The sequence below is a fragment of the Lytechinus pictus genome, unplaced genomic scaffold (genome assembly GCF_037042905.1).
Source record: "Lytechinus pictus isolate F3 Inbred unplaced genomic scaffold, Lp3.0 scaffold_22, whole genome shotgun sequence".
Lineage (NCBI taxonomy): Eukaryota > Metazoa > Echinodermata > Echinoidea > Temnopleuroida > Toxopneustidae > Lytechinus > Lytechinus pictus.
This window is the reverse complement of record NW_026974142.1, coordinates 1,394,540-1,409,321: the sequence shown is the minus strand read 5'-3', so window position 1 is coordinate 1,409,321 and position 14,782 is coordinate 1,394,540.

Below are 14,782 nucleotides of genomic sequence, written 5' to 3'. Positions count from 1 at the left end.
TACAAATTTTCAAAAAAAGAAAATAGGCCTATTTGTTCTGTATTACCGGTCTGACCAATGTAGCCACCTGTTAACATTCTCTGCGACTACATGCTTTTGTTCATGCCACTAAGTCATGAACAATAGATGCCCAGACTCTCTTTCACGAGGAATCTCTAATCCGCGCTCTTTAGCACAGGATGTTCTTAGAAATCGGGGCTCACGCACGTCTTTTGATTTGACTATTCAATACTTTCAAAGGTTCCGATATTTATTTCTTTTTACATTTTACTTTTTTGTGGGTGACCCAGGTAAAAAGAAAACAATTAGCCCCCCCCCCCCCCTACATAAAAATAATCCGGCATCTACCCAGGGTCTCTCCAGCTCGTAGCACTATCCGTAGTAAAAAAAGAATAATTTGTTCAGATAACATGATGTACAATATATAAAGGCCTGGTCACACCGCCCGAGCGTTGTTGGAGCGGAGAGAAAAAATCATCACCGCTCGCTACTGTTCACCATTTTCGATTTCGATTGTTTTTTTTTCTGATTTCTGTTTTTTGTCTAATATCTATTAATGCATTAAATCAGTTGTCAATTCAATTATTCTAGTGCTTGGAGGAAAAAAGATTGAATAAACCTAATTTCATATAATAAAATACAAAAGAACAAATGAGGATGTGACATCATCAGCCCACCTAAAGAATATTCATGACGACTATTTCACAAAATATTGCTAAACTTTAAAATTCAATAACTTTGTTATTTTGTTATCCGATTTTGATGAAATTTTTCAGTATTTTGCTCAGTGAATTATGCTCTATTTATAAAACTATAAATACTTTCAGCCCAGACATTCCCTTTAATAATAAGAAGAAGGCGAAGGAGAAGAATAATGATAAAATAATTACAATAACAATAATGATAAAAATGATTATGATAATAGTCATAATAATAATAATAATAATAATAACAATAATAAACGAATAGATAAATAATGAGTGTGATGATTGTAGTTCGCAGACGAGAATTGGAAATGTCAGCCTTCTTTACTCATATATTCATAGCGAGAACAATTTTTTGAGAACGCTAAAAACAAAGTATAAGACCTTTCCCCCGTCCCCCCCCCAAAAAAAAAAAAAATCTTCCACAAATCGTGCACATTTGCAGGCAGAAAAAAGCCTTGACACAAGAATACTACCATACCGGCCTGCAAAAGACCCGATCGATAGCTCATGAATATTCATGTGACAATAGCGAATGGGCGAGTAGTGTTGGGTGAGGAACATCGTACCGCTCTGTCATTGGTCAATTCCGAGCTGAATGCCCTCGCACATTCGCCTTTGCTCTGCCCATAGAAGTACGTGTATTGCTACACACAACCGTTATATCACACGTGTCTATAGGGGAAATCTTAATTCAGATCGCGGCAATATCCGAAATCAACTCTTAAAAATAATGATGCAAAAATACAATTTTACTCAAAAAATGTCTATGTAAACCACTATTTTTTATATGATAAAATGAATTGTGAATTCCTTGCCAGTATAACAACATAAAAAACACAGAACATGGTGTTGATTTTCTGGCTGTAAAATTGGTTAAACAAAAAAAAGTTACTTGGGCACGTATACGTGTCACTGGCATTAGAGGCCTAAGGGCACAAATAGCTGCCAATGGCTCTTAAAGAGTTAAACGTGTAATTTTTGTTTGTCAACGAAACATAGCACGAATCTCTTGTAATGAAAAAATATCTGAGCTGACTTTATAATTTTATAAATTACAACATATCTTATTAATTGAGAAAGAGCAGAGGTCAAAAATACAGTATATAATTGAGGGATCCAGGATGGGGGCACCCCAGGAATATTTTGAAATTTGCTCATGGACTTACATTTTTTATTTATTTACTTTAATGCATTTTTTAATCTATTAATTAATTCATTCATTTATCATGTATTCTGTTTCATTTACCCAAGGTAAGAGAGTCTTGCACAAGAGAGCTAAATGTTCGAAAATGGCCATTATGGGCCCGTCTGTTTGCTATTTCCACCACTTTTTATTTCTTTTTTCACAACGTTAATTTTGTATAAGAATCTTCTACTATAATTGGCGTGCTTGCCTGACACATTTTCATTCCAATTTGATATTGACCGAACATTGCCATAAACATTACTGATAAATCGTTCTTGTACCATGATTGTTAAGAAAAAAAAGAAGATGTTCAACTATACCCTGGCAAAATGGCATTTAATGCATGCTCAGTTTCAAGTTTTCAATTTGCACCTTTCTAATGAGTCTAAGTAGAAACACAAGTAAAGAACTATATAGCTCTTGTGGCCTATTCAGAAATAATATGTTGGATACAGGGGCAGCCTTCGCTGATGGGGGGGGGGGGCGAATTTTGTCAGCCCAAAATTTTCCCTAATCGGCCTCTCGAAGTTGATTTGTTTATGTTTAGTTCGTGCGCAAAGTGCGAACTAATTTTTTTTTTTAATGTATTTTGTCCTAAAACTTGAACATTCTGGGCAATGTTTGTGAGCCTGAACGTCATGTAACTGATTAATATTACTGCGTATAGCGTGAACAGAAATTATAATACGTTTTGATCTGATCGAAAAGGGACCACATGTCAAGAACTATACTTGCAGTTGGCCATGAATGCGTTGCATATTTCAACAATCAAATAGTGCATGCGAGCGCGAGCTGATTTTTTTTTACATTTCTACCTAAAGAAGGGAAAATCTAACCTCTTTTTGTCAATGTGAACATGATGGGTATATCACTGAACAATTGATGCGTGAGAAAAGCGTGAGCGTAAAAAAAATCGAGATTTAGCCTAAAACGGGACACATTTTTCATGTTTTGTAAATCATGAAAAGGATGAATAATTGGGAATCTTTCTACATGAATAATGCGAGCGCGCCAAACGCGAGCAGAAAACTTTTGGAAATCTGAAATGAAAATAAGGGTCCATCTAAGCTCTGTGTTTCAAGTACTTTGGTGGAAAATTGCTAGGTGGATATTGATCGCACTTAATAAAAAGCTGATATTTTGTTTTATTTTCAAAGTCGTCCACTCATCTTATTTTATTCTTTCGCCTCCTCCTTTTATTTCTTTTTCTTCTCTATTTTCCCCCTTATTTTTCAATTTTCTTTCTTTCAACCTTTTTCTTCAGTTTTTTTTTTGCTCCGCTGGCAACCCCCTACCTCTGTTGGCGGCGGAAAAGGAGGTAAAAGAGAAAAGAACGAGGAATGAAAAGAGGAGTAAGGGAAGAAAATGATAAAAGAAGGAAAAAAGTGTAATAAAACTGGGGTGGGGATGATAAGAAAATAAAGAAGGAAATCAGGCCATAATGTAAAAAAAAAGAAAACGTTTAACAACGTTGCTTACACTTCGCGCTCGCATTGAGTTGAGCGGGATAATAATATGTTCAACATGTTCAAGAGGATATCAACTGCCCTAAAATATTAATTTTCAAGTCTAGTCAATATGCACAAATTATTCTCGCCACTCGAATATTAATTATCTTCTTTTTATTCAGCGATACACATTCTCTTCATGATTACAAGAAAAGTTCTAAATTCATATTGCAAAAATATTAGCTCGCGCTTTGCGTTCACAAATTTAGTAAGTAATTGGTTGAAGGTAGCTGAAGGTTGAAAAGTAATCTGAAAAATAACAATATTGCACTAACTTTTTTTAAGAGAATGAAATTAAGCAAGCGAGGCGAGAATGCCGATGGTACTGAATAAAAATATAGCACCGCAGAATAGAAAAAAGGAGCACGAGTTAGAATCTGTTATAACAACGACAATATATACAAAACATACACAACACGATATATTTAAATTTCATTTTTCATAATAACATATTTTATGAATTTCCATATACATCTGTTCACACTAAAATTACACTACTGTACGAAAAAAAACAGCACCTAGAACAAACTATGAATAACCCATTTTCCCCCCTTTCAAATAAATTGAGATCCATTTACGCACATGCACACGCCTTACTCCCCCTTTCCCCATTTTCTTTCTCCTGCTCCTTCAATACCCTCCAGGAATTGCTCAGGGTTCGGGGAAGGGGGGGGGGGGGTGTCGATCTCCCTTTGATCATCATACTTTTTAATGAATCATAATGGCAATCTAATGGTAGCATCTAAACTCGCTCGTCGCGCTTGCATAAACTTATGCCGTCCTTGTGAGCATAGCTCACTCCCCCCCCCCCCCCTCCTGGTGACTTGGAACCCCCTCCCCATTGAAGAGAAAAGACTGATAAAGAGATATGTATCACGTCAAAATCTATCACAAAGTTAGATTTTTGTATTGAAGGGTGATAAAAAAATTGCTCGCCTGCAGCTTTTCTAGTAATAATTTTATCCTTTATGCAATTCTGTCCCCCCTTGAAATTTTAGACTGGTAGTGCTACTGACCACCCCCTCAAAAAAAGTAATGATAATAATAATAATAAATTACAAGTAAAAATAGGCCTAAATGTAACAAAAAAAAACTTTCAGGGACCAAACTTAATTGTGTCAGTTATCCAATCTCCTCCAACCCCGTAAAGACCGACACTGGACACCCATGTTATTTTACATACACCGCGATGAAAGCGAAAATTGGGGGGGGGGGGCGTGCCCCCAAATTCTTTGGCTAGAATTTAACATTATCTAGGATATGTTGATGCTTGTATGGTATCTCCGCGAAACCTCTTCGAAATTCAGCAGGGTTTTACGATCGTTTTTACATTAAAAATTAGCAAGCTGATTTAGACTTCGTGGCACATACATGTACGGCATCACATTTTTTCCTCCCGTTCGTTTTTTTTTTTAATCCTCGATCGTCAACCTGGACGTGTTCTTATATGCCTAATTCCACTTTTCCTTAATCCCTTCTCTTCCTTTTTTTTAAATTCAGCTTTATCGCTATCTCATAGGCGGATCCAGGGGGCGAAGTTCCCGGGTCCCCGTAGTGGCGGAGCAAAAAAAAAGAAAAGGAAAAAAAAAGGAAAAGGGAAAAGAGAGGAGAAAATGGTGAAGAAGACAAGTGAATAAAACAAGGCGAGCTGTCATTATTGTTTGATTTATAAATTGATTCTTATTATGTGCAGCCATAGTCCGTTTTATGGTCTAAGTATCAATGCAGCTCCCGCTACACGCTCGCATTATTTGTCAAGTACCCTAGTCTTCGTATACTAAATTCTCAAAAATATTCATATTCAGGTCTGATTGTCAAAACCTATCACATGATTGTCAAAAGACAATAAAAAAAAAATCGGTTCGTGATTTGCGCTCGCATTAATTGTTAAAGATTATATCAACCAATGTCTTCTATTCATAAATACAATGCTTACAATATCCAGTTGTCAGAACTTGATATTAACAAATTTATCGCTTTCATCGGGCTTATTAGTTACTAGAGTAACAAATAAGATAAGAACATTTTCATGAATTGCTAATAACTATATTGTATTTTTTTCAGAATAGAATGTCGACAAGTTTCATCTCGCGCTTTAATAGGTAGATAATTACCATTTTCATTTTGATGACAAAATGTCCTTAGAATATCCCCGTCCTAGGTCAAAATAATTTTTAAAAAATATCAGCTCGCGCTCACAGGCTCGAATCATTTTATTAAATGCAATCCACATCCAATTTTCATTTTTAGTGATTGAAATAGTGCTTATATTAATTGAGATTATAATATAAACAATATTCTGCTCGCACTTCGCACTCGCATTATAATTACCCATCTTCACGAATTACAAAACATGAATAGTGTCCAGTCCCGTTTTTAGCTCTAAATCTCAAAATTTTCCCCATTTCGCTTCGCGCTCGTATTTTTTTTGTGTTTAGTAGTTCAGGATTACAAAAATTGCTTAGAATATCAATTTTCTTGGTTGGAATTTCAAAAGCTCAGCTCGCACTTCGTGCTCACATTATTCGATTGTTGAAATAGGCCAACAAGAATGTATCGGCTTCATGGAAACTACAAGCAGGTCCCTTGTTTATCAGGCCAGGGGCCCGTTGCAGAAAGAGTTGCAATCAATCGCAACTCTAAAAATCATGCGCAAGTCCCAAATGCGCGTTGTTGATTGGTCGAAAATCAAATTGCGCGTGATTTTTTTTTTAGTTGCGATTAATGGCAACTCTTTCTGCAACGGGCCCCAGAACAGTGGCTTACCTAGGATTTGCCAAGGGGGGGGGGGGGGGGCAAATTCGTCCGCCCAAAAATTTGACAAGCAAAAAAAAGGAGTTCAAACACAAATAAAGGAATTTGAACCAGAAAAAAAATTGACAAGCATAAAAGAAAGAAGAAAAAAAAGGTCTTCAAGTTCACAGGAACAGGCCACTTGCGGGGGGGGGGATACGTTCCTTGCATGGGTTGTGACTCGTCAGGGGGGGCAGTCTGCCCCCCTCTGGCCTCTGCCCCGGGCCCCCGTAGGTATACGCTAATGGGCCAAACATATGTTTAAAAAATTATACTCGCGCTTCGCATTTGCAGTAGCAATTAGATATACGAATCTTGCCCAGGATCAAAACATTACTCTTTTTCTTTATCTTTCCCTCTCTTTCTTTTATCCCTTTTCCCCATTTACAAATTTCCCTTCCCCAATGCATGCGCTGAAATATGACATGAAAGACATGAACACAATCGTTGTACACGCAAAAAATGTGTATGATGGGAATGTCAGGAGGCCGAGCTGAGCGAGCGTGGCCACTGTCCATCGCATCGCGCAGTGCATGCAGCATGCAGCAGTTGTATACCGTAATTTCAATCAATCCTCTCCATAGTTCAACCCGAACTAATCTTGTCGCACGTGGAAATTTGTAGCCAAAATTTTGACAAAAACATATCTCCAGTACGCTTTCGTGAACCTAAAACAAAAACTAGAGTAACATGTGAACTACAGGTTAGAGGGACAGCATAAGGGTAAGTCAGTCCCCATGTTTTTTTTTTTATTCTCTAACCAATCTAACGCAACGTTGTGGTCGCCTGCGCTCCTCGCAGAACTCGCCGGGGGAGAAACTCGACGGAAGTCATGCTATAACAATGACCGACGAGCATATACGGAATTAGCAGACTACGCTCGCAGGGATATTTCGGTTTGCTAAAAGTGGAACGGAATAGCGATCGACGAACAGGGGGAAAAATCAGTCGTGGACGAAAGTGGGCGCTATATCGGTGCGCATAAATTCAGCTAATTGTCAGTGAATTCAGCCGAGGAAATAGATTTTATTTCTCAGAGTTTATTTAAAAGTTTGATATTTCCAAGATGAAATTTTGTCAATTTCACATTGATTTATTATCAGCAATTGTTATTCAACAAAAAAGATTCATTCAACTGGAATTTTTGTATCCTTTACCAACACTATCCACGAGCTTTAAACTGAAACATTTTATAATTAAATTTCTTTCCTGACAAAATCCCCTAATCAATTTACATTATGCGCCATTAATTTTGAATCCATTGTTTTAAAAAAATCAGACGATGGTCCCACTAAAAAACGCAAACAATTACAATATAAAGACAAACAAAAAAACAGAATGACTTCGGCTTTCCCAACCACTTGCTTCATACTTGGAGTGACGCTTTGCGTAGTGAACAAAATGATCTAATAAGCCTATACGCTTATCATCATTTGTATTTTAATAGGATTCAGTATTTTATAATTTTAATTTTTTTTTCTTGCACTTTTCCGCCAATGTTGTTTAAATTTTCACTCTGTTCAATGCTGAATGTGTCTATACATTCTCAGTCTTTCTTATACTCTTCTTCCTTCTGTGTTTGTTTGTCCCTGTAAAACAGCCTAGCCGGATACTTGAAGTAGGCCTTACCATGCTCTTTCTTCAGCTTCTGTCGAGTATGCGACATCTTCTTTCGCTGGTCTCTTATCTCCTTTGGCAGCATTTCATCAATGAATATGGGGTTCCCCTTCCCCTCGTAGACGAATGGCTTGTCTTTGAGTAGTTTTCGAGCACTTGCGAGTACGGAGCTTCTTGTGATATACCTTTTGAATGCCACCATAATCTTTTAGATCGCTGACCAGAACAGCGTGCCCTCTCTATGCATAAGTCCTGCCCTCGTAGATCCAAATGAGACTCTTCAAAGGCCTGAATCAGCTTCTCGCATTTGTTTTTTCTCACAGCCTTCAAGAAAGCCAAAGAATACAGCAGTGCATCTCATTTCTCTGGCTGCAAGATCAACAAATTTACCCTTCATTCTTGCATTCTCTTTCTCAAGCTCTCTAACTCTGCCCTTCATTTCCTTCAGCTAAAAATCATAGTGTTGTTCCTTTTCTTTCAGTTTGTTAATGTCTTTTCTGTTTTAATTAATTTTCTGAAGGGCCATATCTAAGTTCACATTCATCTTGTCAACTTTATTATTGGTACAATCTACTTTAGTGATGATCGTAAGAAGCATTTCTTTCATATCACTCGGGTTACCTACCTTGCTGTCATGCACGTTCGTTCGACGTTTTTTCTCAACATGTCCATCCTCCCCGGTCCGCGCCTCGGCTCCTCAGTGGCTAGTCCTTTAGCCCCTTCAGCACGCGATCCGTCGGCATGGTCGACAACGGTCTCTGTTTCCATCTCCATATTGCCTTGTCCTTCTTTGTTTTTTACTTCTCTTGTGCCTCCTGGGTCGTCTCCAATCTGTTCTAGATATTTATAGATGTTTTGATTTTTTTAGATCCTTTTCATTTGGGTAAAATTCCTCGGTCTTTTTCACTAGTTGCAAAACACGTTCTTCTGCTCTACAGCGCCATCTTCCGTCTTTTCTCGTCATGACATCTTAACTGTTCTTTAAATTATATTCCTGTACTGGTACAAGCTAACAAGTCGAATTTATCTATAATGCAATAATTGCAGTTATTATACAATTATTGATCATTACTGGATATGACATTCGGTTCTTGCTGTTGCCGTTACTCTGAATTTTATTAATGAACATTTGTAAATATGATATTCTAAATATTGTTGACTCATAAATTGTATAATTGAAATGTTATTTATACTAGTCCATAATATTAACTGATAATAATTTTGAATATGTCTGATGTCATCTGGTATTTATTATTAGGTTCAATCGATCATAATCAAATTAATTCAGTTATTTGTCAAATTCTTCATTGTAGCTTATTTTTTATATAATCGTAGAGAAGCTCTTGCAGAGTGTCCTCCAATAATAAAATAGTCAATTAAGAATCGAGACTGTTTGGATATGTACATAATCAAGTCCAATTACTGCATTATTATATTTTTATTTTCTTTTATTATTTATATTGCAATGAATCAATTGAATTGATAATTGCTGATGGACCCATGGTACATTTGTTTCGCCAAATTAACTATTGCCAGTTGTATACTTTTAATTCATATGTTTCTTTTTATACTGACCTGGATGGAGGTAAAGGGGTGTCGAAATGAAGACCTGTGGGTCATGGTATTTTAGTAAACCTTTTCCAAACCAAGGCAGCCCCTTCATCTCTATTCCAGGTCCTTTGTACTATTTCACGTATGTCCTATTGTTTATGTAATTTGTATTGTACTGGAATGTATGTATATTGAAATGCCGAATAAATAACAACAATAATAATAATAATAATAACTATCTATAGTATGTGAATCACGATAGAGGTATACACATTATCTTTATGGTCACAAGTAATCACAAGTTCGTCGGATATCTATCACGTTTTCAACTATTTATACGACTAGTAATTTTGCATTTCCAGATTATACATTAAAAATGGATGGAATTGTTCAGATGCAGCATTTGAAATGATGACAATAAATCCGTAACTTGACAGTCTTATACCTGACAAGCCATGCTTTTGGCTCGGACTCCTGGCAAAGAAACATCATATTGGTAAATGTGGTGACCTATATACAGATATATAAAAAAAATCTTAATATGCAGAAGTTTTAGACATGTCGAAAATCAGAAACTTTGTTTCCGAAGCCGATTATCTAAAATCCAAGGTTTTGAAGGAAAAAATGCTGTGATGTGTGGAACTAGCGGTATCACTGGTATGTTGTAAAAAATCACTTATCACTTGAAAATAATAACTTGTGTCTATTCACATGTTTTCGTCGGCAGGCAATATGTCTTTCCGAAAATTAGTACTTTTAAACCATTATTTGCAGAGTTAAAACGTGATTTTACTTAAAGGGGAATCAAACCCAAATAAAAACCTGTTTTTAGTGAAAAAGAAAAATCAGAAAAGTTGATAGATGATCGTTTGACAACATCGGATGAACGTTTGCACAACATTGGACAAACAATTAGAAAGTTATGAATTGTTAAAAGGTATAAAAATTGGTAATCACTATACCCATGAGACTGCAAATTGACCGCATATGTGATGCCATATTGATGTAAGACAAGGGCTACTCTTCCATGTACTCCGATACAAAACATTGTTAAAATGTCTATTTTTTTCTTCAAAAGTTATACTTCAAATTTTATTCTTCTTTCTTGAGGACATAAAACAATATACAATTTAAATGGGTACTTATGAGAAAACAACAAATCCCTGATAATTAAGTACATGGCCTATGGGAAAGTTGCCAATTTGAACTCTACAAGTCTTTAAAGGGATCTCAGTTTTAAAGCAGCCATAACTTTCTTATCGCTTGTCCAATTTCTTTAAAATTTTCACCATTCTGTTTTCTTTATTTTTCTGGTTTCCGACACATCATTTATCACTAAGGCTGGATTCCCCTTTAAATTTTATTTTTTTAAACCCTTTTTACAGCCAAAAAGTAGCTGTTTCATCGTCTTGTGGCTCTTTGGTATAGATGGTACGAGTTGAACAGTAGCAAGCAGCTTCTTGTTGCTATATTGTGTTTATTCCTCTAATTTAGGGCCTATAGATATTTGCGAAAAAAATTATCTTATCGATTTCAAATGAAAAAAAAAATTATATCGGGGCTAGATGTATTCGGTGTACAATGTACTGTAATTCATGCACTGCATGTATTTCAATGTATTGACCACCATTATATTAGGTCTGTATAAACTAAAACAAAGTGTCATAGAAGTGAGCTCCTGAGGTTTAGAAGTTGATGCCTCGGAAAATAGAGATTTGTTTCGTCAAATATGCCAATTCGCAGGGATGTGAGAGGCAAATATCATTTAACAATAAATTGATTATTGTCACCCTACATGATGGCATTTACACTGTAGCTATTCTGGGCTCAGTTACATAAAAGTAAAAGATCAGTGTTACCATGGTAATTACCTGACCCCGTAAACATATAATTATAAACCACAAATATTTGTCTGGCCTGTCACGTGGAGCTAGATTTGCTCGAAATTCACCTTCATCTCCTGACCCATCAGAACATAATTATGCTCACATCATCATCTTTTATAATTTCAAGATTTTCATATTTGATAATTGAATTTGAAAGAGATTCTGATCATTTTTTTGAATGATAACCGTTGTGCTCTTTCACTGTATCTGAATGATTATTGTTTAACTCTTATTTTAATATCTCTCGAATGAATGACATTGATCTACATGTATCGTGTTACTTTCAGGAAAAGTAGAATATCATATTCCCGACCCGTATCTCAGTCAGATTTCACATAATTTCTTCCACTAGTACCTTTCACTAGAATATCAATGTCACTGCCAGGATAATTTTCTTCAAAAATTCATCATTGTCACAAAATTATCATTATGTATTTTACTTTCTTTCATTTCATGGAAGTTTTGACCAAATTCACTATCATTGATGTGATATTTAGAAGTATTATTTTAGTTTTTTGATTGTGAACATTTTTTGTTGTTCAATCTCAACTGACACAGCCTCTTCATTACATATGATTGCCTCATTTTGACTTATAAGGGGATGATAATAATCAATTGATTGTTTGGAAGAAATACATTGATCCAATGTTTCATTGTAGCTTTCACATTCAGCTGAAGTTGCACAGTTGTTTGATGATAAAAGTTGGTCATCAGAAGTAAAATATATTTGAAGACAGTCATTCAAGGTTTCATTCTTGCTTGAAAATGCTTTTGCACAAACTCAATTAATTTAATATTCAGTTGTTTGAGCATCCCATTGTTCTTGCCAACCTCATACAATGCTTGTATACACCTTGCCAACTTGGAGTTTTTAGTACAATACTACAACCATTAACAATGACCAAGCTAAAGTGTTCCTTGAATGTGAATCACGTATGAAAAACAAAACCAGAAAGTACAATGAAAGTATTACTAGAAAATGTCATAAAACGTGCATCGACATCTCTACTAAGTTCTTGTTCCAGAGCAAGCTTCAATGGAATTGAAACAGAATCTAACAATGTTTATTCCTCATCTTTCAACAACCCATGAATTGATTCGTTAAATTCTATCTCAAACAGTTATTTGTATGCATCCAAGTGATTGGGCAAGTCAGACATCAATAAATACTCTTCCTGACGTAACACATACTGTCTTATGTAACAATATAATTCATTACCATTAATAAAAATCCTGTCCAAATCACTACTGTTCCAATCATCAGCTTTCATCTTGTTATACTACAAGGCAGATAATGAATTAGCAACACATTGTTTTCCAGCTGAATAACCAATTCTGCAATGGCCTTGATTGAACGTTCCTTGTAATATCTGTTTTGTTTGTGAAGAGACTGTTATATTTTTACCATTTTTGTATTTACTATTTTCTGATTAATCCTAATTAGCGGCAATAACGAATTCAACAACATTTAAATGAACATTGTTTGTTTAGAGTATGTAAATGTTCTTATTAGTTGTTTTGACATTGTTACTTCCAGGTTTTTTTGCAGAGTATAACTGCCAACATAGTACTTGATCATTGTAAGAGTAAATATCGGTATCAATCAAATTTGCCAACGCACTAATTTCAGTATTTGTAGCCCATGTTCTATCTTCCATTATTTTTTTTCTAAAACATATTCATTGACAGTTTTAAACCCTTTTCTCAAAGTATTACGAAACCTATCTTTAGTTTGCAATGAATGACCCACTGTGGCACATCTTAAAGGTACATGATTAGATTAAGTACCTGATATCACAAAAGAAATTGCACGAAAGAAGCAGTTCCCATCCCTGTTTTTTATACATGAAGGAACTCCCATAGACCCTAGTCTGCTGTGCAAACCATTCACTCGAGTAACGGGTCTGAATTGCAGCCTACTCATGCCTTGTGAACTGAAGGCCCTCTAAATTGTAACAGCAGGTTTTGCATGAGCTAGTCTTCGCATGGAGACACACTTGTTGATCAAAGTTTCAATCAGGGTCTGTGCCTGCAGACTACATATACCTTTCTCCACGCAGTCTTGAATCACAATGTCTGTATGTATAGGTACTATTATTTTTTTGTTTACAAATGCTCTGCATGTCATTTACTTCAAGTGGTAAAGATTTGTAAAAAAATGTCTGGTCTATCGTACATTCCAAGATTCGCTATGAACTGTACTTCCTTGTCTGATTCTTTGAAACTAGTATACAACGTATTTTCTTTTGTGGCTTCAACAACAGCATCTTTGAGGCTTGCTTCTGAAAAAAAAGTTACCATGGATTTTTTAAAATCAGAATGATCAATATGTTTTTTTTTTGGTTCATTCGAGATTGCATTGTTGGTATTTTCGTTCAATATGATTTCTGGAACAATTCCAGTTTGACATGTATATTTCATTGCTTACAACTTGCATACTTATATTCTCATATGACCTTTTACTTTCCAACAAACCACTTGGTATAAGTAAATCATTATTAAGACTTGATACTGTATCAGAGTCTATAAACAATTTCGACGAGGGCATTTCACAGTTGTGTCAATTTCTCTGCAACTATCCTCTTTTGTTTCAAGATCATTTTGTAAATCGACTTGGCCAACTTGATCTGTGATAATATTGGTTTCAATATTACAAATAAGATCTTTTGGCAATGTATTATTTTGTAAGGCATTTATTTACATAACTGCTCTCATTCGAATGTATGTTTTAATGATTGCCATTTCCACATGTTACAATTCTTTCATCTTTGCCAAATTAAATTCATTCATTATGAATGTTTGACTGACTGAAGACAGCTACCTTGTCCCAATGGTTTGAAACCTCATTCTTCATCATAACAATGTTCATTGATTCCTTTATATCACCTTACTTACACAATTTTGAAACACCAGAGCAATCACCATCTACAATACCTTGATTGACTAATGCGAGAGAGAGGGCGCACTGAGCATGGAGCACGACATTTTTAGGAGCTTAGAAAATACACAACAAAATCCGTCTGCATCTTCTTCAAATAATGCTTTTTCACAACAGAATCATGAGCAAAGTATATAATAACACCAAATCTACCAATACTAAGGCATATTCCTTGCGGAATAAGCCTTCTTCCGACGATGAAACCAACGAACAAAGTGGCCGTCGTGAGTATGCAGCAGAGGAGTCCATTGATAAGCTACGTAACGACTTTGACGGGTCATTGAATAAAATAACGGACAAATTGAATGTTATGAATGACGGAATTTCTAACTTGAGAGCAGAAATAGGAGCTGTGCGAAAAACTACCACGGATCTTCAAAAATTTGCAGAGGATACGTCGGCGCAAATTTCGCATTTGGAGAACGCCCATGAGTCGGAGACCAAGCTAACAGATGCAATTACTAGTCTTGAAATACATGAGCGGAAACTCAACTTGCTGTTCTACGGAATCAAATCAACGCCCGGAGCGCCCAAGACATCAAATAATGCTTTGCATGATGTTCGCGTCGCCATTACTACGCTAGGATTCTCTCAAG